The sequence below is a fragment of the Pinus tabuliformis genome, chromosome 2_1 (assembly GCF_031772625.1).
Source record: "Pinus tabuliformis cultivar Carrire ecotype Pingquan chromosome 2_1, CPIR1, whole genome shotgun sequence".
NCBI lineage: Eukaryota > Viridiplantae > Streptophyta > Pinopsida > Pinales > Pinaceae > Pinus > Pinus tabuliformis.
In genome coordinates, this window is record NC_142299.1 from 653,091,449 (window position 1) to 653,115,100 (window position 23,652).

Sequence of the window (23,652 nt, forward strand, 5' to 3'; positions counted from 1 at the left end):
TGGCGAAAGGACCAACGACAATTATAGGATGGAGAGGAGCAGGTGGTGCGCGCATCTTGCGATCAAACACTTGACAGTTGTGGCACTTCCGGACCGCAATGATACAATCTTTAAACATGGACGGCCAGAAATAGCCAACGCGCAACACCTTCTGAGCTGTGGCATACCCAAACATATGACCGCCACATGCTCCAGAGTGACAATCATTCAAAACCCTCTCAGCCTCTTCGTGAGTTAAACAACGTCGAAAAACCAAGTCTGCCCCCCGGCGATAAAGTGTATCTCCAATAATCTTGTATTGCTGGGATTGAAACCGAATTTTTCGACGTTCCGACTTTGAAGCTTCAGGCCGAAAGGTTTGGGTTTGGAGATAGATGATTATATCCCCGTACCACGGATCTAAAGTACTGATAAGAAACAAAGATTCGTCCGCAATGGACTCCTCTGCCACAGTTTCTGTGTCAGTACGCGGGAAATCACACATCAATTCCGCAAAAACTAAGGATTTCTTAGACTTGGACTTCTCAAACTCCAAGTCGAACTCTTGCAGGATAACGATCCATTTAGAGTACTTGCCCCCTAGCAGTTGTTTTGTCAAAATATAAATCATAGGGTTGCAATCCAAAATAACTGTAGTTTTACGAAGAAGAATGTAGTGACGAAAACGCTGGACAGCTTGAACGGCTGCCAGGGCCAATTTCTCCACATGCGAATATTTTAGCTCAGTGGGGTTTAATGTCCTACTAAGATAATATATCACATGTTCCGCTCTGAATTCATCTTCTTGAACTAACACCATTCCAATAGTGGAATGTGAAGCTGCGAGGTATAAGAAGTAGTCTTGGTTGTAGTTGGGAGGATGCAACAACGGTGCATCGGTCAACGCGTGCTTAAGTGCATCAAAAGATTGTTGGGCAATCTTGTCCCAAAAGAATTGAGCGTTCTGTTTCAACAACCGTGTAAAACCTTTAGTGACCTCGGCGTAATTTGGAATGAATCGGCGTAAAAAGTTTGCTTTCCCTTGCAAACTTTGGAGTTGGCGCAAACTCGAAGGAGGAGGCAATTTGATGATGGCTTCGACCTTCGAGGGATCGACGCGAATGCCGGCTTTTGAAACAACAAATCCCAGCAATCGACCTGCTTCTATACAGAAAACACACTTGTGTGGATTCAACCGAATACGATAATGCCTACACCTCATAAAGATTGCTCGTAAGTGGACAAGGTGATCAGCTCGATGTAAAGAATGAGCAGGCAAATCATCGAGGTACGGTTGCACAATGTGCTTGATGTCATGAAATGCGTAAGACATCGCCCGTTGAAAAGTGGCTCCGGCATTCTTAAGCCCAAAAGGTAATTTGCAGTAAGCAAATGTCCCCCATGGACAAATGAATGTCGTTTTTGGTTGATCGGCAGGTAGAATATTGATTTGATTATAGCCCGAAAAACCATCCATAAAGGAAAACATTTCACTTCCGGCACAATCATCAATTATTTGATCGATATAAGGCGTTGGATAGTTGTCTTTTGGACAAGCTCGATTTATATCCCTATAATCGATACAGATTCTTATTGTTCCTTGTTTCTTGTTAACCGGAACAATATTCGATACCCAATCCGTTAACGGGATTGGATAAATGAAACCTGCTTTCAACAGCTTCTCGACTTCTGCTTTAATCGCAGCCGCTTTCCGAGGGTGAATCTGACGCAACCATTGCTGGACGGGTTTAGCATCTGGGTAGGTCTTTATTTCATGAACAACAATGGCAGGGTCGATTCCCGGCATTTCCTCGTAAGACCAGGCAAACACATCGCGGAATTCTTGGAATAGGGCCTTGTAAATTTGGATTTCATCTTCTGTACATGAGGCACCTATATGAATGTTTTCCTCAATTCCGGGCTTCACTGAAATGTCAATGGGAATAGTGCGAGAAATATTCCCTAAATTCAACTCTGAATTAGGATGTTTCGTTGGATTCTGAGCGTCTTTGACATATCCAGCGGTAAAGATAGATGAAAAATCATTTTCAAGAACATCATCCTTAGGTAAAAACGAAGATCTGTGATGAAGATCTTCCCATGGTAGATCGTCTACACTTAGGATTTCGCGAAGTTGCTCGTCAGATGACACGACTTCGGGAAACGCTATCTGTTCTAAGGATGATGTGAAAAGTGACTCTTCACTGACCACATTCATTTGGTCGATTTGGGTTGAAAGCGAGTCGGTAAAAGACATGACGGCTTCATAAGCAATTTCATATGGACTCAAAGGCATAGCATCACCGAATGAGTCTATCTCAGATTCAGATGGGACGATCCAAGGATCATCATAAATAATGTTGTCTGATGTAATCATATGAATTGATGCAAATGAAGGGTCTGCGTTGATTGGAGGGAAAGGAAAAGTTCCCAGTAAACCGGAATCTTTAACTAAACCGACGCCAACGTCCCTATAAGGGATTGTCGTCTTACCGACATGCTGGATACTCTCTGAAGAGGCTGGGTCGGATGAAAAGTATGTCAGCTGATCAATTGTCACGATCTTACCGTTATGTGGAAACTTTATTACTCTGAAGACCGACGAAACGACCGCTGTCATAGCATATGACCAACTTCGACCCAAAAGAAGGTTGTAGTCTAGAGGGGCATCAACCACTTCCACATCCAGACTAACGGTTTTACCTTCTACCCCTATAGGCAATTCCTGTAGAATACCAAACGGACGGAACCCACGGCCATCAAAGGCCTTAAGGATGGTCGGGGATTGGTTCAGCGAAGGAGAACCAAGTGATCTCCAACACTGAATCGACATAATACACATAGAAGCTCCCTCATCAATCACAGTCCGATGAATAGGCCTGTTTTCTACTATCACTGGAATTTGGAAAGCCATTTGATGGGGTAGACGCGGTGTACTATTTTCTAGATCGAAGATTATCAGATTCGGGTCCTGAACATCAACAGCTCCGATAGCCGACAAAAGTAATTTTCGTTGTGCTGGGCATGATTGCAGCACTTCTAAAGCCGACATTGCTGAGGGTGAAACAGCTAAGTCCTCAACAATGTTGTAATTCTGGGCTACTCTCGCATGTGGATTAAAAGCAGACCTTCGAAGTACACCCTTGGCGGGCGGTTTAATTACTAAGTCCGGGTTAGGTTTTTCGATCTGTAGTGGATCAGAACCAGGAGCTGAGGTTGATGGATTAGAATGAGAAGATTCTGCTTCCTTACCATCAACAGGATTCTTACTACCGTAATCTTGCGACCGAGTCGCAATCCTCACATGAGACATCATCAAAATGGGTTCTTCACTGGCAGTCGAGGAAGAACCTATCATCTTACTCTCCTGCTTTGGAAATGGATCTTTCAACACAGCAGGAGTGGGAGAACCTTTGACTATTTTCACAACCTCGGCCCGATGAGGGCAATCTCTTGTAAAATGATCCTCTTCACAAATAAGACAAGGATATCGAGGTTTGCGTTTTTCGTCATTGGTTTCCGACTTTTCTGTTTTCTCCTTCGGAGCCTTGTCTGCTTTAGCCTTCTTCTTCCCTTTCTTCTTTCCACCGTTTTTTGATTTGGCCGTAGATGACTCTACAGCGTGAATATCGGCGAAAAGTTCAGGAGAAGACTCTCCTGTCGGGGAATCAGGCAAGGTGATTATAGGAGTAGTAGAACTCTTGGAAGACTTCTTCTTGCTCTTTGTGTTCACCGTACCAATCATACCATCAGCGGCATGAGATCCCGAAGGAGCAGTAGCGATTTGATTCGATTTTGGAAGATCTGGAATCTTCTCGTGTAACGTACTCGACTGAGTATAAACTAAGTCAAGGTACTGCGCTTGAGCAATGACTTGTTCCTCAGTAACTACTCCGGCCTTAGCTACATCTTCAGTAATCTTCGGTAACAATGATTTAACAAACCATTCAGCTAAGATTTGGTCCGGAATAAAAACTTTCACTAACCTTCTTCGATGTCTCCACTCATGAATGTGATCGGAAATATACGTGGACGTCGATTGTTTTAGTGAAGTTAATAACTCCGTGCCGTTATCGTATCTGACCGGCAACTGAAAGTGAGTTAAGAACGAGGTAGCTAACTGGCTAAAATTGTAAAAAGAGGCCCGTGGTAACTCAATGTACCACTTGGCCGCGAGACCAATGAGTGTACGCTGAAAAAGACGTAAGCGGATCGAATCATCCGAGATAGAATTTGAAGCACACCAGAGGTGGTAAGTCATCACATGATTGGACGGATCCTCTCCAGGCTTACCTTCGAACTTGGGTATATCACTGGGCAACTTATTTGGCATTGGCGGCCAGAACTGAAGATATTGAATTGGATCATTCGTTAGGCGCGTCAAATCTGGTAAATCCAAAGTTGCGATAAACGGTAATTGCCGATTAGGATCTCTAAAACTCTGAGTCATGACACCAGCCCTAGGAGGAGGATATCCAGGATAACTAGGAACAGGAATCGCATTAGGGATATTATATCCTCCTGGAAAACCAGGATTAACCAGACCGTACTGGGGTTGTTGAGGTTGTTGATAAGTGTACCCAGGATACGGTTGATACTGGTAAACCGGCTGCTGGACAGCTTGCCTTTGTTGGTACTGTCCCTGGTACGGTTGTTGAACAAATTGAGGTTGAGAAGTGACAACCGTACTTATACCAGGCTGACCTATAGGCATCTGGACCGTGGTTTGAATCGTAGGTCCAGACAACGGTAAAGATGCCTGAGGAGTGGTTGCAGAGACAGTAGAAACCGGAGCTGTCGATACTCCAGAAGTAAGTGCGGTAGATGCAGCGGTAGTTGCAGCAGCCGTTTGAGATGGAGTACTAGGTGCAATTGGCGGCTGAGTAACTACCGAAGTTACAGAAGTTTGAACATTTGACTGGGCAGGTTGCGGTTGCTGGGGTGAACTAGAAACTACGGGTTGTCCAGCTTGAGGTACCAACTGTATACTTGGCTGCAACACCTGTTGACCCTGTGATGGATCCCACACTAACATTCCAGGGTATTGACCCGTAACAGGTTGAGAGTACTGAGGTCCATAACCGGATTGAGGATAGGATTGATAATTGAAAGGTGCAGTTCCCATACCTTGACCATATGACTGACCTTGAGGTGGTTGATAACCTTGACTCGAGTATTGACCTTGAGGTTGATAACCTTGGGGTAAATACTGATACTGGGGTTGACCTTGACCTTGAGGTTGATACCCTAGAGGTTGATACCCTTGGGGTTGATACCCTTGAGGTTGCCATCCTTGAGGTTGATATTGATACTGAGGTTGACCCTGGGGTACATATTGAGGCTGGGGTTGACCTTGAGGCATGTATTGCACCATAGGTACATACTGACCTTGAGGTTGCCCCCCAGACACAATTTGTGTACCTTGAGGTTGCCCCCCAGGCGGTAATTGGGGCTGCCCCCCAGGCGGTAATTGGCCACCTTGAGGTTGGGAAACGGGAACTGAACCTGACATCATGTAAATGTCTCCTACACCTAATGGTATATTACCATTGTTTCCAGCTAATAACCCATGATCAACGGGTTGAGGGGACGCCCCCGCAAAGGTACCAGAAAGCGATTGATACCCAGTGGGAACAGAAGGACCGTCGTGTAAGAAAGATATAGGAGCTTGAGTAAACACGGACGACTGACCAGACATATTTACAGGAGTATAAATACCTCCAGGTGGAAAAGGAGTACGAGGTGGAGAAAAACCTATCCCTGAGTTGTCTAAATAATTAGTTAACGAAAGGTACCAAGTAGTACTTCTAGGAGGACTTTAAAGATAGATTCACGCTCCCTGAGCTCAATAGTAAGTTGATCTTCAAGGTTAGAGACGCCTATTTCTTCCTCTGGAGCAAGTTCTTCAATAGAAATCAAACCAGTAGGAAGATTTTCAGTGATAACTCGTTCTATCCTTGGTGAATCTGGAACACTAGAAGTCGGAGTAAAAGGTTCAGATATTTCAGGTTCTTCGCCTATATCACTAGTAGACGAAAAACTACCAGCAAGCTCAGAAACTGTAACAGCTTCAGGATTATAACCTGTCTCTAGACTTTGGTAATCTGGATGGACTACCAAGGAAGATTCTCCTTCTTCAGGTGAACCTACTTTACTGCCACTAGGAGGAGTTACAAGGACCTTCAACCCTTCGTACTGACCCGGGACGTCTTCAGGAGATCCACCCCGTGATCTACGGAGTTTCCTCAACAAATTAGTTCCGAAAACAATCTCAGGTGACTTGCCCCGAAGTCTACGGGACTGTCTCGGTAATTCCGCCACAGCTAAAACTTTTTAACTACTACACACGAAAACAAAGTAAAATCTCAAATCAAACCACCTAAAGTCGCTAAAGAACCAAACAAATTTGAATCACACGCCTAAAGAATCTAGGGCGTCAAACCAAGCACAAACAGTAGCCTTCCAGAATGAAAACGCTAGTTGGAGATGAAACCCAACATCGCCGGATTCAGTACAGAAGTGGCGGGTGGAACAGTTACCCCGGCAACCTGCTTAATGAATAGACCGGCACAAGTTCCTCCACTTTAACCGTCTCGAGTGAAGTGAACCCCCCGGAAAATCCAAGTGAGTCTAGCCGACGTCTGCTCCAGGTACAGTGGGATCTTCCCTCCACCGTCACCTCGGTAGAATCCTGAAGATAATGGTCACTAAGGTTACCAACCGCAACAAATGCACCTGGGGGAACAGTCTACAGTCCGATAGCATGCAAGGGCAGAGTATCAAGCTCAATCCCCTTGCCGGTTCCTTGACAATAATCCAAGGTTTACCGACAAGTGACCCTTGGCTCCTCGACAATGGTTAATCCGAGGTTTACCGTTTGTAATACGTGCGTGTCTAGCGTCGTTCCCAACGAGGGAGGATTGATCCCCTCACTGGTTCGGACACGAGCTCGTGCTTCTCCTTTAAGAGGAGCTTTCCCAGAGTACAAATGAGACAATTGGATTTATTCTATCACAAGATAAGCTACTTGTTTGGTTTTGTTGTCTTGGAGAGTTAATTACTCTCCTACTCCAAGACACTAGCCTGATCTAAATTGGTGTTTCAGAGCCCTAGTAAATAAAAGTTACTATGTTGATTTTACTTTAAGCGTTAATTTTATGGTTTTTCTTAAAGACAAAAGGTAGCGGAAGTGAAACCAATGGTGTGTAGACTCGACTCAAACCACTACAAAGATGCACCTAAGATGATTTACGCTACTTTCCTCTTTCAATGAAATTCCTAACTAAGAGAGTTGAGAGATGCAAATTTTATAGAAAACAACTTTCTTAGGAAAGACAGTCAAAGAAACAATTCTCTTTATCTTTTCAAGCATACAAACATGACCACTCTTTACGTGCACGAAAAATTCTTTTTCTTTCAAAATGCCTCAAAGCTACTTGAAACAAAACTTTTCAAAGGAGATGTTTTTGTATTTTCTTTTATCTAATAAAGCATATAAATCTATTTTAACGAAAATTAATCTCAAAAACTATAAAATCTATGGAAAATTTACTCACAAGCAAATCAAAAGGAAATTTACTCTAAGCAAACCTAACGAGGCAAAAGCCTACAAGGATGATTCTAGGTTGTTTTACTTGACCACAATCAAGCCAAGGACCAGCTAATGCAGAATCAAAAGACCAGTCAAAACAAAACTCAAATCTTTTTGTTCTTTTTGTAAAATGGAATTCAACACTCAATCAACAAGCACTTCGAAATTTGCCAAAGAGACCACTCAAAGGTAAGTTTCTCTCACAGGTAGACTTTATGACAGGTCTGACTTCTAAGAAGGCTGACAAAACCAGAGAGATCTGAGGCTTGACAACTTCTACCGCCAAAGTCACTACAAGACCTACTCAAAAATCAAACCCTAGGGCTTAAACTTCTATGAAATCCACTAAAACACTCAATGCTATCGAAACAAGTTCAGGTGAAGATCTTTGACAAGAGACTAATGGATCTGGGCAGTAAAAACTAAGAAAAAGCAAAATCTAAGAGAAAAAATGCAAAAAATGGAAATTTCTTAAATTTTCGCAGGGGACGCAGGCAACCCGTTAAGACAGGTGCGGGTCCGCTCTGTGCACACAGCGACAGTGCGTCCAGGGACGCACTGTGCAATACTTAGAGGGTGCGTCCTACTGGAAAATTCAAGAAAAACTAAATTGAATCTAACCCTAAGCTAACCCACCCAAAAACAAAGTCACAGAGCCAAAAACCAGAAAATAAATGACTTTTCTCAGATCAAAGTTACATACAAAGGAAAAGACTTTCACATCAATGGATTCCCCAGTGGAGTCGCCATTTTGTCAGGCGGAAAGAGTCGATAGTGCGGACACAAATCAACCTCCCTAGGAGCCTAAGACTCTCTAGTGACAAAAAAGACAAACAAGAGCAATCCTTCTCTAAACATGCATTTACCATATAAGAAATCAAGTGTTTAGATCCTACCTGTAGTCCAACGCTGTTGTAGCAGCCCAGCTTCGCGGATCCGGATGAGCTCCTCCTTCACTTTGAAACCTGCATCCACTAACAATCAAACGATTAAATAGCACTTGATAATCTCATAGAATAAAACATATTTAACACATAGACCAAGGAGTACATGAAACAACTCATAAATAACAAGTTATTGAGAAGAATGGACTCATTTGCATTAATAGGAAACAAAAGGAACAATTACAACCTGAGCCTTGGTGTTGTGCAAGTCCCTCCCAGGGTCCATCAAGAGTTCTCATTTACTTTGACAAAGCTCACCCACTTCCAAATAGAACAAGTAAAGATGACAATCTCTCCTCACAAGCTTCTAAATGGGAGTCCTAATTCCTACAGCATCTACCCTTAGAAATGTTTAGCTTTCAACCTCTCCTCCTTCTGGCCCAATGCCTATATTTATAGTGCTCAAGAGGAGGTTAATCAGGTCCACCATCAATGGGATAATCCCCTCTTTGGATGGGATACCTCCCTTATTGATGGGATAAGTTCCTCTTTGGTAGGGGTACATGAACCATCTGGAGGCGCTCAATACACGTCGAACAACCTTCTAGAATGCTCTAGAAATGACCACAAGTAACTTTTTAAAGATGAAACTTGCGCATTTTGACCTTTACAGGGGGACGCACCTACCCCTTTACATACAGAGCGTCCAAGGACGCAGTTTTTGTGAACATTGGGTGCATACCCGCAGGTAAGGTTGAGAGAACCTGCGTACCCAGAGATAAATACATTTATAAAGACTTTCTCTCTTTTTGGAGTTTGACATGGAGAGCAGAGGCTTAAGACTTGCCCAGGAGGATAGCATGACTGTTGATAGAGCCATACTAACTGTAAATAGCCATGGTGAAATTTTTTAGTGTAACAATAACCCAACATCTTTGTGACCCACTTTTGTTGCTCTTCAGAGGATAATATTTGTTCTAAAAAGTATTTAAGGATATCATGATCCGTTTTTACCTTGAGGTGTCTTCCCATTAGGTAGAGTCGCCATTTCTTAAGTGCATGGAGCATTGCCAACATTTCCTTATCATAAATAGCTTTATGTAAAAACTTTCCCTTGACTGGACGACTTTCAAGAGCAATGGGTCTTTCATCTTGCATTAAAACAGCACCAATTCCATTTCCTGAAGCATCGCATTCCATAATAAAGGTTTTTGTGAAGTCCAGTGTAGCTAAGACCGATGCTTGGCGCATTGCCTCTTTAAGATGTTCGAAGGCCTTTGTTGCTTCTGGAGCCCATGAAAATGCATCTTTCTTCAATAATGTTGTTAGAGGTGCTGCTATTCTCCCATAATTCTTAACAAACTTGCGATAATACCCTGTCAACCTGAGAAATCCTCGCAGATGCTTTATGGATGTGGGAATTTTCCATTCCTTAATGGCTTTAATTTTGCTAGGGTCTACCTTAACTCCTTCATTAGATACAATATGACCCAGATATTCCACCTCTTGTACTCCAAAGAAACATTTGGATATTTTTGCATATAATTGTTTCTCCTCCAATAGTTGTAGCACCCTGTCAACATGTTCAACATGATCCTTCCAAGACTTGCTGTAGATTAGTATATCATCAAAAAATACTAACACAAATTTTCTAAGGAATGGTTTTAAAATGGAATTCATCAAACCTTGAAATGTTGAAGGTGCATTGGTAAGGCCAAAAGGCATGACCAAAAATTCATAATGACCCTCATGAGTTCTAAATGTTGTTTTCGGAATGTCTTCAGTCTTCATTCTAATTTGATGATATTCTGAACGAAGATCCAACTTGGTGAAGTAAATTTATCCATGCAATTCATCTAGTAATTCACCAATGACGGGAATGGGAAACTTATCTTTAATAGTGAGCTTGTTGAGCTCCCTATAATCTGGACACATGGGCCATGATCCATCCTTCTTGTGCACTAATACTACTAGAGCAGAGAAAGAACTTTGACTTGGTTGAATTATACCAGCCTCTAGCATTTCTGCAACCATACGTTCAATTTCACTCTTTTGGGCATAGGGATATCTGTACGGCCTGATGTTTGGAAGAACACTTCCTGGAATCAAATGAATAGCATGATTATGATCACGAATAGGTGGGAGACCTTTGGGAGTCTCGAATACCTTGGAATGATTGTCCAAGACTTTTTGGAGATCTGGAGAAATAGATGATTGTAATGTGGAAACATCTAGCGAACATAATTGTGTAATTACACCCCTTTGTTCCTTTTTTAGACGCTTTGTCATACCATTAGAGCTAATTATCTTCCCCAATTTCCCTACAATACCCCTTAATTCAAATTCCTTTCCTTCCACAAAAAATTTCATGAAAAGTTCTTGAAAATTGAAAGCTATTATACCCAAGGATTGTAGTGATTGTACTCCTAGTACAACATCAACACCTCCCATTGGAATGGAAAGAATTGGGCTAGTCAATACATATTCTCCCATCAATAGCTTGATATTATGGCACTTTCCAGAGAAATTTATTGTTCCTCCATTCGCAACCATCACTTGACACTCTGGTGCTGGGTATAAGAAGCAATTCAATTATTTTGCTACCTTACAATGAATAAAATTGTGGGTACTTCCTGAATCAATCAACACTAGTACCTTTTCCTTCTTGATTTGTCCTTCTATCTTGATGGTTTGAGGAGTGGTAATTCCCGTCAATGCATTACAAGATATGGTCGGATTCATTTCTTCTTTATCTAGGCTTTGTTCCTGGAGTATATCGTCTTCTTTTGACTTTTCTTTCTCCTTTTCTTCTTCCTCTTCACAATCTATGTAGAATAATTTCTTCTCAGCACAATTATGACTTTTAGTGTATTTGCTATCACAACTATAACAAAGCCCTTTTGCTCTTTTTTCTTCCAATTTTTGTGGTGTGAACCTTATAGGTTGTGGAAGACTAGGAGCAACCACACTTCCATCTTTATAGTTGTGAGTGGTATGCTTCCTGGTTGCCATAATTTTGCTTTCCATTTTTCTTGCTAACCTAATGCCTTCTCTAATGAATTAGGTTCCCAAAGGTGAACATCATGTTGGATATTATCCTTTAAAGTCCCTATGAACACATCAATCCTATGTTCTTCTAGAATATCTTTTACCCTTATGTTCAATTTTTGGAACTCCTCAATGTGCTCTATTATTGAACCCTTTTGTTTGAGACTTATCAATTGGCTAAAAAAAGTGTTGATTTTTGTATCTTCATAATGTGCTATCAATTCTTCCGTAAAAATTTCCCAAGTGATAATTTGTTTACGAGAGCAAAGCCATTGATACCATACAAACTGATTTGGTTCCAAATATAAAGTTGTAATACGTACCTTTTGTGTGTTTTGCACGTTATTGAGATCGAAAAATTGCTCCATTTGTAATATCCTTGTTGTGAGATTCTTGCCATCAAACTTCCTCATATCGATTTTTGGAACATGGTGGGTTTTCGATCCCACATTAGAGTCTAAGAAATCATGATTAACATTTCTTTTATTCGCATCATGATTTTCCTTTACTACCTTTTCACCATTGGTAAGCATTTATTGTAGAAAATTTGTCAAATCTGTCTTCAAATCTGCCATGTGTGTCTTCAAATTTGTGTTCAAATCTATCTTCAAGTTGTCCATCTTAGCTTCTATGCCATTCATCTTAGCTTCCACTTAGCTTCTTAGCTTCTGTTCTTTTTACAATGACATTTCTTAGCACTTGTTCTTGAATTTTGATATATCATGTAGTAATTTTGATATATCATGTAGCATTTCTTCCTCTTCTTCATGAGTCATGCTAGAGCTTTCAAGTTGCTTACTAGGTGCTTGCGTTTTCTTTCCTCGGGGCATCAGTTACTCGTAATAGTGCTCTACTATTCCCTTTGAATTCCTTCAAAATAAATTTTCAAACCAAGATTAAGTAAAAATTTAAAAATCTACACACCTTTTTCCACTTTGTAGGAGCTCGATATTGCCTCTGATGTATCTCTGTACTTTCTGATTATCTGTAGAAATTTTGAATAATTTAACACATATTCAATGGATATTATCCTGATCATGTACTATTTCAGAATACATACACAATACATAAGCTCCTCTACATTGATCATCAATTTAGCAGCATCAATAACAATAAAACATCAAGAGCATTCACACATTAACACAGGATATAACCCGGGGAAAGCTTACAGCTGAAAACCCCACACTATTTGTATATTAATGATTGAGTACATGTAACATTACAAAGTACAATGCTTATCACAAGCAATCCAGTACCAGCTCCACCTGTTACACACAATACAACTCAGATCTGATCTCCAAATCTATTCCACTGCTTGCCTGCCTCCACTGCTCAATACCTGCTCAAGAATGAATGAGAATGGATTAACCAAACTCGTATTTAACTCCAAAGAATCACTCACACTGGGAAAGAAATGAGCAGAGGCTATAATACTGGGCAAATACTTGGGCAAACTCATTGGCATACTCAATCCCTTGATTGTGCAAATCCTCATGCACAACTATAGTCACAACTGATAGCAATCTGATCCTCTAACACTTGTCCCTACTGAACTGAACATGCACTGACATGCAACTGAGTTAACTGATGCATTCTATAGTTGCATTATGAGTTAATAATTAGTTTAACAACTCATCATTAGTCTATTTGCATTTAGGCTAATTACAACTAGTTTAACCGAGTCAAACTGAACACAACTCCATCAACTCCACAATCAACTCCACCAAACTCAACTGATTGAGTTCTAACTGAATTCATGCATGCAGCAACTCAACTGACCCACAAAGAAAGTGTACTTCCCTCTTACAGCTGCATGTGCCACATTTGTAGCTCAAACTGAAGTGCTCCAAGAGAATAAGAACAAGTTTATAGTCCAAATATTATTATGAGACAATAATATTTGACTTTTCTATTTTGGACAGCCAGTCTAAAAATAGACTTTGATCAATCCTGCTGTGATCACTCCTACTGTGATCACTTCTGTTGTGATCATCCCTGCTGTGGTCACTCCTGTTGTGATCATCCCTGTTGTGATCCGAAAATAGAACTTGCGCCATAATTTGCCTGCGGGCCCACTTAGTGAAGGCGACTCTTTTCACTAAGCTCCATCATCTTGTTGCAATCTCAACACTCCCTGTCGGCAAGATATGGATTATCAGCAACCCCTATCCTGCCTCGGTGGTATTCAAATTTGCTCCTGGTGAGCGCCTTCGACAGAATGTCAGCATCGTGATCCTCCATTAGAATGTATGATAGTAACATGATCTTCGGCTGCACACAATCTCTAATATGATGGTACCTGATGTCAATATGCTTAGATCTATCATGAAATACACGATTAGCTGAGAGTTTAATGCAACTCTGGTTATCACAGTAAATCACAGTAGGATCCAAATGAGAACCGAACAAACCCACTAGGATCTTCCACATCCATATAGCCTCGCATGCAGCCAAACTTGTTGCCATATACTCGGCCTCCGCTAAATTGAGTGCCACAGATCTCTGCTTCCTACTGTACCAAGAAACTGTCGTCGATCCAATACTGAAAACCCCTCCTGATGTGCTCTTTCTGTCTGTTGGGCTCCCTGCCCAATCTGCATCCGTGAATCCACATAGCTTCACCTCAGCCTCCTGTCTGTACCACAAACCATATCCTGATGTGCCTCTCAAATAACGCAATACATGCTTGCCCGCCTTCCAGAAGAGCTTGGTAGGCTTAACCATAGCTTGTGAAAGCTGGTTAACTGCATAGCATATATTGGGTTGTGTATTGACCAAATACATCAGCGACCCCACCAACTGTCGATAAACAGTGGCATCCACTTCTTCTCCCGAAGTGGCATCCTCCTTCCTCCAACCTCCAAGAAGAGGAGTATCAACAGGCTTGCAGCCATGCATGTTGAACTTCTCCAGTATCTCCCGAGCATACTTGCCCTGAGAAACAAATAGTCCACCATTGCACTGCCATATTTCCAATCCTAGGAAATAATGAAGGAGGCCCAAGTCCTTCATCTCAAACTCCTTAGAAAGATCATCCTTGCATGAATGTATCAACAGCTCATCACCCGTTAGAATAAAATCATCAACATACAATACAATGATAAGCAACTTACCCTCCACCATAGTCTGGCATAGGTTAGGATCCGCCTCGCTCTTGGAGAATCCAAGTCCTGTGAAATAGTTGTCTATCCGTGTGTACCAAGCACGTGGTACTTGCTTCAACCCATACAGCACTCTCTTCACCCTGCACACATGCGACTCACTGCTGAAGACCTCAATGTACACCTCCTCCTCAATGACTCCATTGAGGAATGCAGTCTTCACATCCATCTGATGAATGTGCCATCCCATCTGTGCCGAGAGAGCAAGAATCATCCGTATGGAAGAATACCTTGCGATAGGTGCAAAGGTCTCCTCATAATCGATCCCCTCTATCTGTGAAAAGCCTCGAGCAACAAATCTTTCCTTGTACTTCTCCACACTCCTGTCAGCTTCCTGCTTAACTTTGTAGATCCATCTCGAACCCACCACTGATTTCCCTTCCAGTCTAGGAACAATCTCCCATGCACTATTTCTGAGAATAGAATCATACTCTTCCACCATGGCGTCTACCCATGCAGGATACTCCACAGCTTCCTCAAAAGAGGATGGCTCAGTCACAACACACTTTCTCATAAGAGCCATGTATCCAGTGTACCGATCAGGCGACTGTCTCTGCCTGCGTTGGGCTCTAGGTGGTCCTACAACTTTCTTTGCATCTTCAGCCAGTCGCTCAGCTTCTGTCAAGCGCTTTCACCGTCTGATGGTTGGTGATGCATGAGTGGTCTCTTCCACTCCATGAACCTCGTCCTGTGGCTGATCCACGTCCTAAATCTCATCCTTAGGAACTAATAGCTCCTCATCCGCATGCAAGTGTAGCTCCCTCTCAAGCGAACACTTCATGGCTTTCTCCTCCTGAAATTTTATATCCCGTCGCACAATAGTTTTACCACTATCTCGCAAATACACACGATAGTTGTGGGGCGTATCAGTGCACCCCACAAATATCCCAACCTCTGCGGTCAGCTCCAACTTCTTCCCGGCATCATTTGTCACATGCATGTAAACGTTAGCACCAAAAATCCTCAAATGAGAAAGATTGGGCTTCTTACTAGAATAAGCCTCCTCGGGTGTACTCATGTCGTCGCACAATAGTTTTACCACTGTCTCGCAAATACACATGATAGTTGTGGGGCGTATCAGTGTACCCCACAAATATCCCAACCTCTGCGGTCATCTCCAACTTCTTTCCGGCATCATTTGTCACATGCATGTAAACGTTAGCACCAAAAATCCTCAAATGAGAAAGATCGGGCTTCTTACTAGAATAAGCCTCCTCGGGTGTACTCATGCCAAGTATCCTATGAGGACAACGGTTTTGCACATAAATTGTTGTATTGCATGCTTCCGCCCACAAGTGAAGGGGTAGGCCCTGATCATGCAACATTGCCCATGCAGCACCCACAATCGTTTTGTTCTTCCGCTCAGCTACCCTGTTTTTCTGTGGGTTATGGGGAGCTATGAGCTCTCTTCGAATCCCTTTTGCCTTGTAGAAATCCTTGAACTCATCCAAGATGTATTCACCACCATTATTACTCCTAAGAGCCTTCACCTTCTTCCCTGAATCCTTCTCGACCAGTGCTTTGAATTCATAGAACTTTGAATATGTCTCGCTCTTCTTCTGCATGAAGAAGATCTAGCACTTACGAGAGAAATCATCAACAAAAATCACATAATACCTGTGTTTTGCTGTCGAAGCAACTGAGAAAGGTCCACACACATCTTTATTAACTCTCTCAAGGATCGTCGTGGCGCGAATATCCTTCTCATGAAAGGTGGCTTTCACAAACTTCCCCAAAGTACACCTCTTGTACTGATTTTACTGCGCAAGAGTGCCTTTAGGAATCCCTGTAGTGATTTGTTGCCGTATCTTCAAGGCTCCATGGTGAAGGTGACCCAATCTCCTGTGCCACAACTCACCATCATCCTGGCTCACCAATCCTTCTGCCTTGCCTGCCATTGTTGCGCATCCATCTACATGCAACTGATAAAGGTTCCTCGCTTGAACCCCTATCTTTAGGGCCTCACCAGTTGTCTTGCTGCACAAGAAAGTCTTTCCCTCACCGAAAACAACATCATACCCCTTGTCTTCTAACATCACCACAGAGATAAGATTCTTCTTCAATCTTGGATCATGCATGACTTCCTTCAATACGAAGGGCTTACCAGACTCCCTCTCAAAGGAAATGGTACCGATACTGGTCGCATTGTATCTACCATCATTACCCATCTCGATGTGCACTCCAAGATCTTTGTCCTCCAGATCAGAAAACAAATCTCTATCTCCCATCATGTGAAAAGATGCACCACTGTCCAAGAACCACACCGATCCCATCACTCTTGAAACCAAGCATGCGATCAATGAAAAATCAAGCTCAAACTGTGAGGCTAGAGCCTCTCCTACTGCAGATCCAGCAGCCTACTTGTTCTTCTTCTTCTGCGGACAATTAGTGGCATAGTGTCTGTGCTGGTGACAGTGAAAACACTTCACCTTGGACATATCCTGCTTCTTGCCTTTCACACCAGACTGAGAAGATTTCTTTCTCTTCCCTTTCTTTGCTTTGGCAGCCAAAGTCCAATTTTCTTCATCAGCTCCCTTTGACGAAGATCCGTCCCTAGTACTCCGCCTGATCTCCTCTTGCACAAGATCTGATCATAGTCTTTCCCATCCTGGCAATTTCTCCTGACCATTGACAGAGTCCTGATAGGAATGCCAACTCTTTGAAAGACCAAGGAGAGCCAAGCTCACCAAGTCCTCATCATCGACAGTAACCCCCACACTTCCTAGCTCATCTTGACACTGAGTGAACTTCGTGAGATACTTGGGCATACTGTCACCCTTCTCGCATTTGATGTTTTTGAGCTTATCTTTGAGCGCCAGCTTCCTCTGATCACTCTTGCTTTGGAATAGATCTGTTAAAGCCTTCCACATCAAATATGGAGAAGTCTTTCAATGCAAGCTGGACACAATGTGATCCTTCACGCCTTCCAACAGAATCCTTCGACATTTTGTAGCCTTCTTTTGCTAAACTTCCACTTTAGTAGCATCAGTGGGCTTTGGAACATCCGTCTCTATGAACTCCTTCAGCCCGTTATCATCCAATACTACCTGCATCATGGCCTTCCATGCAATATAGTTTGAGCTGCCCTCAAGAGCATACTCCAATCGCTATCCGTTGAAAGACATTGCCTCGTTGACACCAAGAAAAAACTGCTGCAAATTCGAATTCCACTAGCTCCAACTCAACTGCCTCGGATCTAAGATTCGTAAGAACACAATATTTCTCGTATAGAGATTCACTGTATGGGAATTCACCAGATATCTCACCTTCCAAAGGAAGGATGAATCCAGAGACTACCTGGCCTGATTACAGACTCTGCCTAAAGAAATAGAATGTAAACACTTCCTGAATAGTAGATCTGATGATCAACAGCTCTGATACCATGTAGAAATTTTGAATAATTTAACACATATTCAATGGAGATTTTCCTGATCATGTACTATTGCGGAATACATACACAATACATAAGCTCCTCTATGTTGATCATCAATTTAGCAGCATCAATAACAATAAAACATCAAGAGCATTCACACATTAACACAAGATGTATCCCGGGGAAAGCTTACAGCTAAAAACCCCACACTATCTGTATATTAATGATTGAGGACATGTGACATTATAAAGCAAAATGCTTATCACAAGAAATCTAGTACCAGCTCCACCTGTTCCACACAATACAACTCAGATCTGATCTCCAAATCTATTCCACTACTTGCCTACCTCCACTGCTCAATACCTGCTCAAGACTGAATGAGAATGGATTAACCAAACTCGTATTTACCTCCAATGAATCACTCACACTGGGAAAGATGTGAGCAGAGGCTATAATACTGGGCAAATACTTGGGCAAACTCATTGGCATACTCAATCCCTTGATTGTAAAAATCCTCATGCACAACTATAGTCACAACTGATAGCAATCTCATCCTCTAATGCCTGTCCCTGATGAACTGAACATGCGCTGACATGCAACTGAGTTAACTGATGTATTCTATAGTTGCATTATGAGTTAATAATTAGTTTAACAACTCATCATTAGTCTATTTTCCGTTAGACTAATTACAACTAGTTTAACCAAGTCAAACTGAACACAACTCCATCAACTCCACAATCAACTCCACCAAACTCAACTAATTGAGTTCTAATTGAAGTCATGCATGAAACAACTCAAATGACCCACAAAGAAAGAGTACTTCCTTTTGACAGCTGCATGTGCCACATCTGTAGCTCAAACTGAAGTGTTCCAAGAGAATAAGATCAAGTTTATAGTCCAAATATTATTATGAGACAATAATATTTGACTTTTCTATTTTGGACAGCCAGTCCAAAAATAGACTTTGACCACTCCTGCTGTGATCACTCCTGCTGTGGTCACTCCTGCTGTGATCATCCCTGCTGTGATCCAAAAATAGAACTGGCGCCTTAATTTTCCTACAGGCCCACTTAGTGAAGGCGAATCTTTTCACTAAGCTCCATCATCTTGTTGTAATCTCAACATCATCTAGTTCCAAATTTGTGACCTATAGTAGCCCTCTATGTACTCTTTCAAATGCCACAAGTCTGACCCAAATTGGATTCTCCAAGGAAGAGTTATGCGAAATCTCCCACAGTGACTTGATTATAGACTATTTCAGTAGAGCGAACTTGTACAGCGTGCCACGAGTCACTGTTCCAACCTTTGGATCTGAAAAATGCATACAAGAAACAACAGTCCGTCCTCTTTTTGTACCTTCTGACGAAATTTCAATCCGATCCCCAGAGATAAAGTTATGACGATTTTCCCTAGGTCACCTGTTTGGAATGTAATTCAGGAGTCTGCAAAAAGACCAACTTCCTCAGATCATATCTCCGCACATATAGCGCAAAAAGCTTTAAAATTCGGACCTGAGGTTTAGAGCGATTTATTCTCAAATGGGTTTTTTTTTTAAGCTTATAAAACGTCGCAGAAAAAAAGTTATAGCAAAAATGCCACGATGACCTCTTTGGAGCAGCGAAACCCTAAAATCCAAAGCTCTTATACCAAATGTTATGAAACTAGCTCAAGAAAAGATAGAAAAGATAGATCAACGCCTTAGAATTTTGCCTCTTTGAGGGGGCAACCTCATTTACATTAGATATATGAACAACTCTTGGATGATTCAAATGAAAAAACCTCCTTTCTATATATAGGAGTCCAAAAAAATAGAGGGATTCTATGGGGCACAGTGATAACAATATGGGGATAATAGGGGCACATCAATATTAATAATGGATGCAACTACAATAGTAATGGGGTAATTACTAGTATTATAGGAACCCAACATGCTTTAATATCTGTATATGTTGATGATCTTATCATAATAGGAAATGCATGCAAGTTGATTGAAGAAATTAAAAATCAGTTGTCACATGTATTTGAGATGAAGGATCTTGGTGAATTGAATTATTGTTTAAGTCTTGAAGTTTGGAGGGAATCTGGTAAGACACTAATCACATAAAGCAAATATACAAGGGAAATCCTTAAAAGATTCAGTATGATTGAACGCAAGGCAGCATCTACTCCTTTAGAACAAAATGTCAAATTGTGCAGTGATGATGGGAACCAAAGAGGTGAATGGAACTATGTACCGTCAACTGGTGGGAAGTATAAACTATCTCACCACTACCAGGCCAGATATAGCATATGCTGTCAGCATACTTAGCCAGTTCATGGCTAAGCCTTGTGAAAGCCACTGGAAAGCAGCAAAGAAAGTCCTTCCATATTTGAAAGGAACACTTAATTCTGGTATTATGTATATTGATGAATTTGATGTTGAATTGGCAGGTTATTCTGCTTCTGACTGGGCTGGAAATATAGATGATAGGAAATCTACTACTGGATACGTGTTCAATATTGGTTCAGGACCAATATCATGGAACAGTAAGAAACAACCAACTGTTTCATTGTCATTCACTGAAGCTGAGTATAAAGCATTACGCAGTGCTACCTGTGAAGCAATATGGCTTAGGAGGATAGTTGAAGATGTCGGAGAAACACAACAAGCACCTACACTAATCAGATGTGACAATCACAGCACTATCAAATTGGAAAACAATCCCATATATCATGCAAGGACAAAACGCATTGACACACAACATCATTTTGTAAGAAAAAATTGCAATCAAAAGAAATTGACTTATCATATTGTAATAAAACGAAAATGTGGCTGACATATTCACCAAGCCTCTTGGAAAGGCTAAATTTGAAATATGTAGAAGTAAGTTGTGCATTGTAGAAAATCCAAATTATGTTGTAAGCCTAGCTGAGATTTAGACCAGGGGGCAAGTTAACATGTAGATCGTGATTAAGGGGAGGTGTCAGGCATTAATCATGATCGGCGCCGCTCACTGTTCAGACAGCGCCGATCACTATTCAGTAGTCGGCTAATCCGGCACAGTTATTGTGTATCCGTAGCTAGAAATGTGTATAAATTGCCAAGCTCAGTAATGAACCAATCAAGTTTTTTGAGTGCTTTTGTTCTCTGATAAAGTTGTCAAGGGGTTGAGTGTCTTGTTCGAAAAGTGGAGAATAAGTACATAGCGGCAGATCACACAATAGCGGCTTCTATTTTGAGGCTACACTTCCACGATTGTTTTGTTATGGTATGTAAAATCATGAATGTCTAAACACTTTATTGTATATAAGCTGTTGAATGTCTAAACACTTTATTGTATTGTATGTAAACACTTTATTGTATTGTATGTGTTTGATATAAGATGTGCTATGATGATTAATGTGATCTTAATTGGTGCTACTCCAGGGTTGCGATGTGTCACTGCTGTTGATTTCTACACAAAACAATAGAGCAGGAAAATACGCAATGTCCAAGAGTGGTGTCATGTGTTGACAATCTCGCTTTCGCTGCTCACGATGTTGTTTTTTCCGTAATCTTAATTCAATACCATTATCATTAGTTCATATTTATTACACTGCAGAGAGAAATGTGTATTCTGTTTCTTAAACAACAACTATATAAATCCACTTTAAAACGCTCCTATCAATTCTAAATCTAATTGTGATCCAGGTGGATATTGGTGGCCACCTGCCAAGTCCACCTGGACCCCCACCATTGTCTTTCTCAGCATTTTCAGTTTCCTTAATTGTAGCACAACTTACTATTTTTAGCAGTTTTTCGGGTCCTGAACTTCCGGAGCCGTTTTGAGGCCCTAAACGACGTTTTTTGGACCGATGTTGCCTGTTCCAACAATGGTAGTACTCGGATAGATCTTTCTAACGAGCTATTGTATGCGTCAAACGGAGATCATATGCCAAAGTTACGACCCCGGGAAGTTGATGTACCAATTTACCCCAAACGGGGCCCACAATTTGGCGTTTCATCTCCTAGGGTTAGGTTTTGGAATGTTAAGGGTTTTTCATTGTTTCTCAACAATAAATAGGCCTTCGAGCCTCATTGTAACACAGTTCAGAGGCATGTAGCCATCACATCTCTTCTCAGAGATAAGCTACCATCGCCCTAGCTGGTTTATTTCCATTTCTGGTTGTAAGCATATTTCAGTATTTTCCATTAATGAAATGAAGTATTATTTCCGCTGCATCTTTGTGTATATGCTTATCTCTGTAATTTGTTGCGTTCCTGTTTAAATCTGGATCAGTGGTATCAGAGCGGTCTGCTTTTTCTCTGTTTTTCTTTGCATGTCCCCAACAAGGTCGGGATATAAGGAGTTAGGGCTTGAACTGGTTGAACCTTTGCAAGACCAGCCTCGCAAATCCCGACGGCCTCCCATGGCGGACGAGAAGAAAGACGAGGGGGCAGGAGATCCCATCAAAATCTTGCTCGAAGAAGCCCTCGAGCGACAACGGAACGCGATGATGGACAACTTTGCCTAGATCCTTCAGCGGCTACCCAGAAGCAACGCATCGGCTTCCAGCAGCTACTCTGGAAACGCCACACCCTTTAAGGTACAAGTTAATTTTGAAATCCCCATATTCGAGGGTCAGATAGACGCAGATGCCGTAGATAAATGGTTAAATCTGCTAGAGGGTTATTTTTCTGTTCATGAATTTTCGAGTCGGGAAAAGATTGTTTTTGCTCTTCTCAAAGCAGCCCCCCACGTCAAGGACTGGTGGGAAACCTACTGCGAGCAGAAGGATGAAAGTACTGGCTCACTATTTTCAGCCGCACCCACCTGGGATTCGTTCCGGGATGCCATCAAGGAGCAGTACTACCCTGTTGGAAGCTATGAGGATGAATACATAAAGTGGACCACGCTGCGGCAGGGAAGGGACCAAGACGTGCCGGAGTTCACCAATCTTTTCCATACCCTTCGCACAAAGTTGGGTATCAAGGATTCAAAGCGACATTTGATACTCAAATATCGTGTCTGCCTGCACAAGTACATCCAGGAAGAAATGCAATTCCTAAACATCCCCTCGCTCGGCGCAGCATACCGATATGCCGTCAAGGTCGAGCAGAAGTTTAAACAAAAGAAGCGAGACTTTGGATCTGCGAATCCAAAGCAGGGGAAAGGTGCCCCTAAACCACAGAACAAAGGACAAAGCCAAGGCGGGACAGCCCAAGACAACCAGCCGAAGCTGCAAGCAAAGAACAACGCCGCGAAGCCGAGAAAGGACACTGGAAAATGGTGCGAGTTCCATAAGAGCTCCACTCACAACACAAGTGAGTGTCGGGCCAAGCAGTCACTGGTGGCTGAGCTAAAGGTTTCAGAATCAGATGCATGTTCCGACTCTGAGTCAGAACCCAATAAGGGGTATGAAAAAGGGAAGCAGATCATTGATGCGGATCCCAGCGCCACTGTTGCTACCGCAAAGATCCAGAAAAATGAACCCGAAGATCCAGAGGAGGAGGAGCGTCTCTTCCACTCCCAGATGTGGGTAAAGGGCTCCCCGATACAGTTCATTGTTGATAGCGGGAGTCAAAAGAACCTCATTTCGGCAGAGGTCGTGAAGCGGTTGGGCTTACCGACCACCGCACATCCACAACCATACACC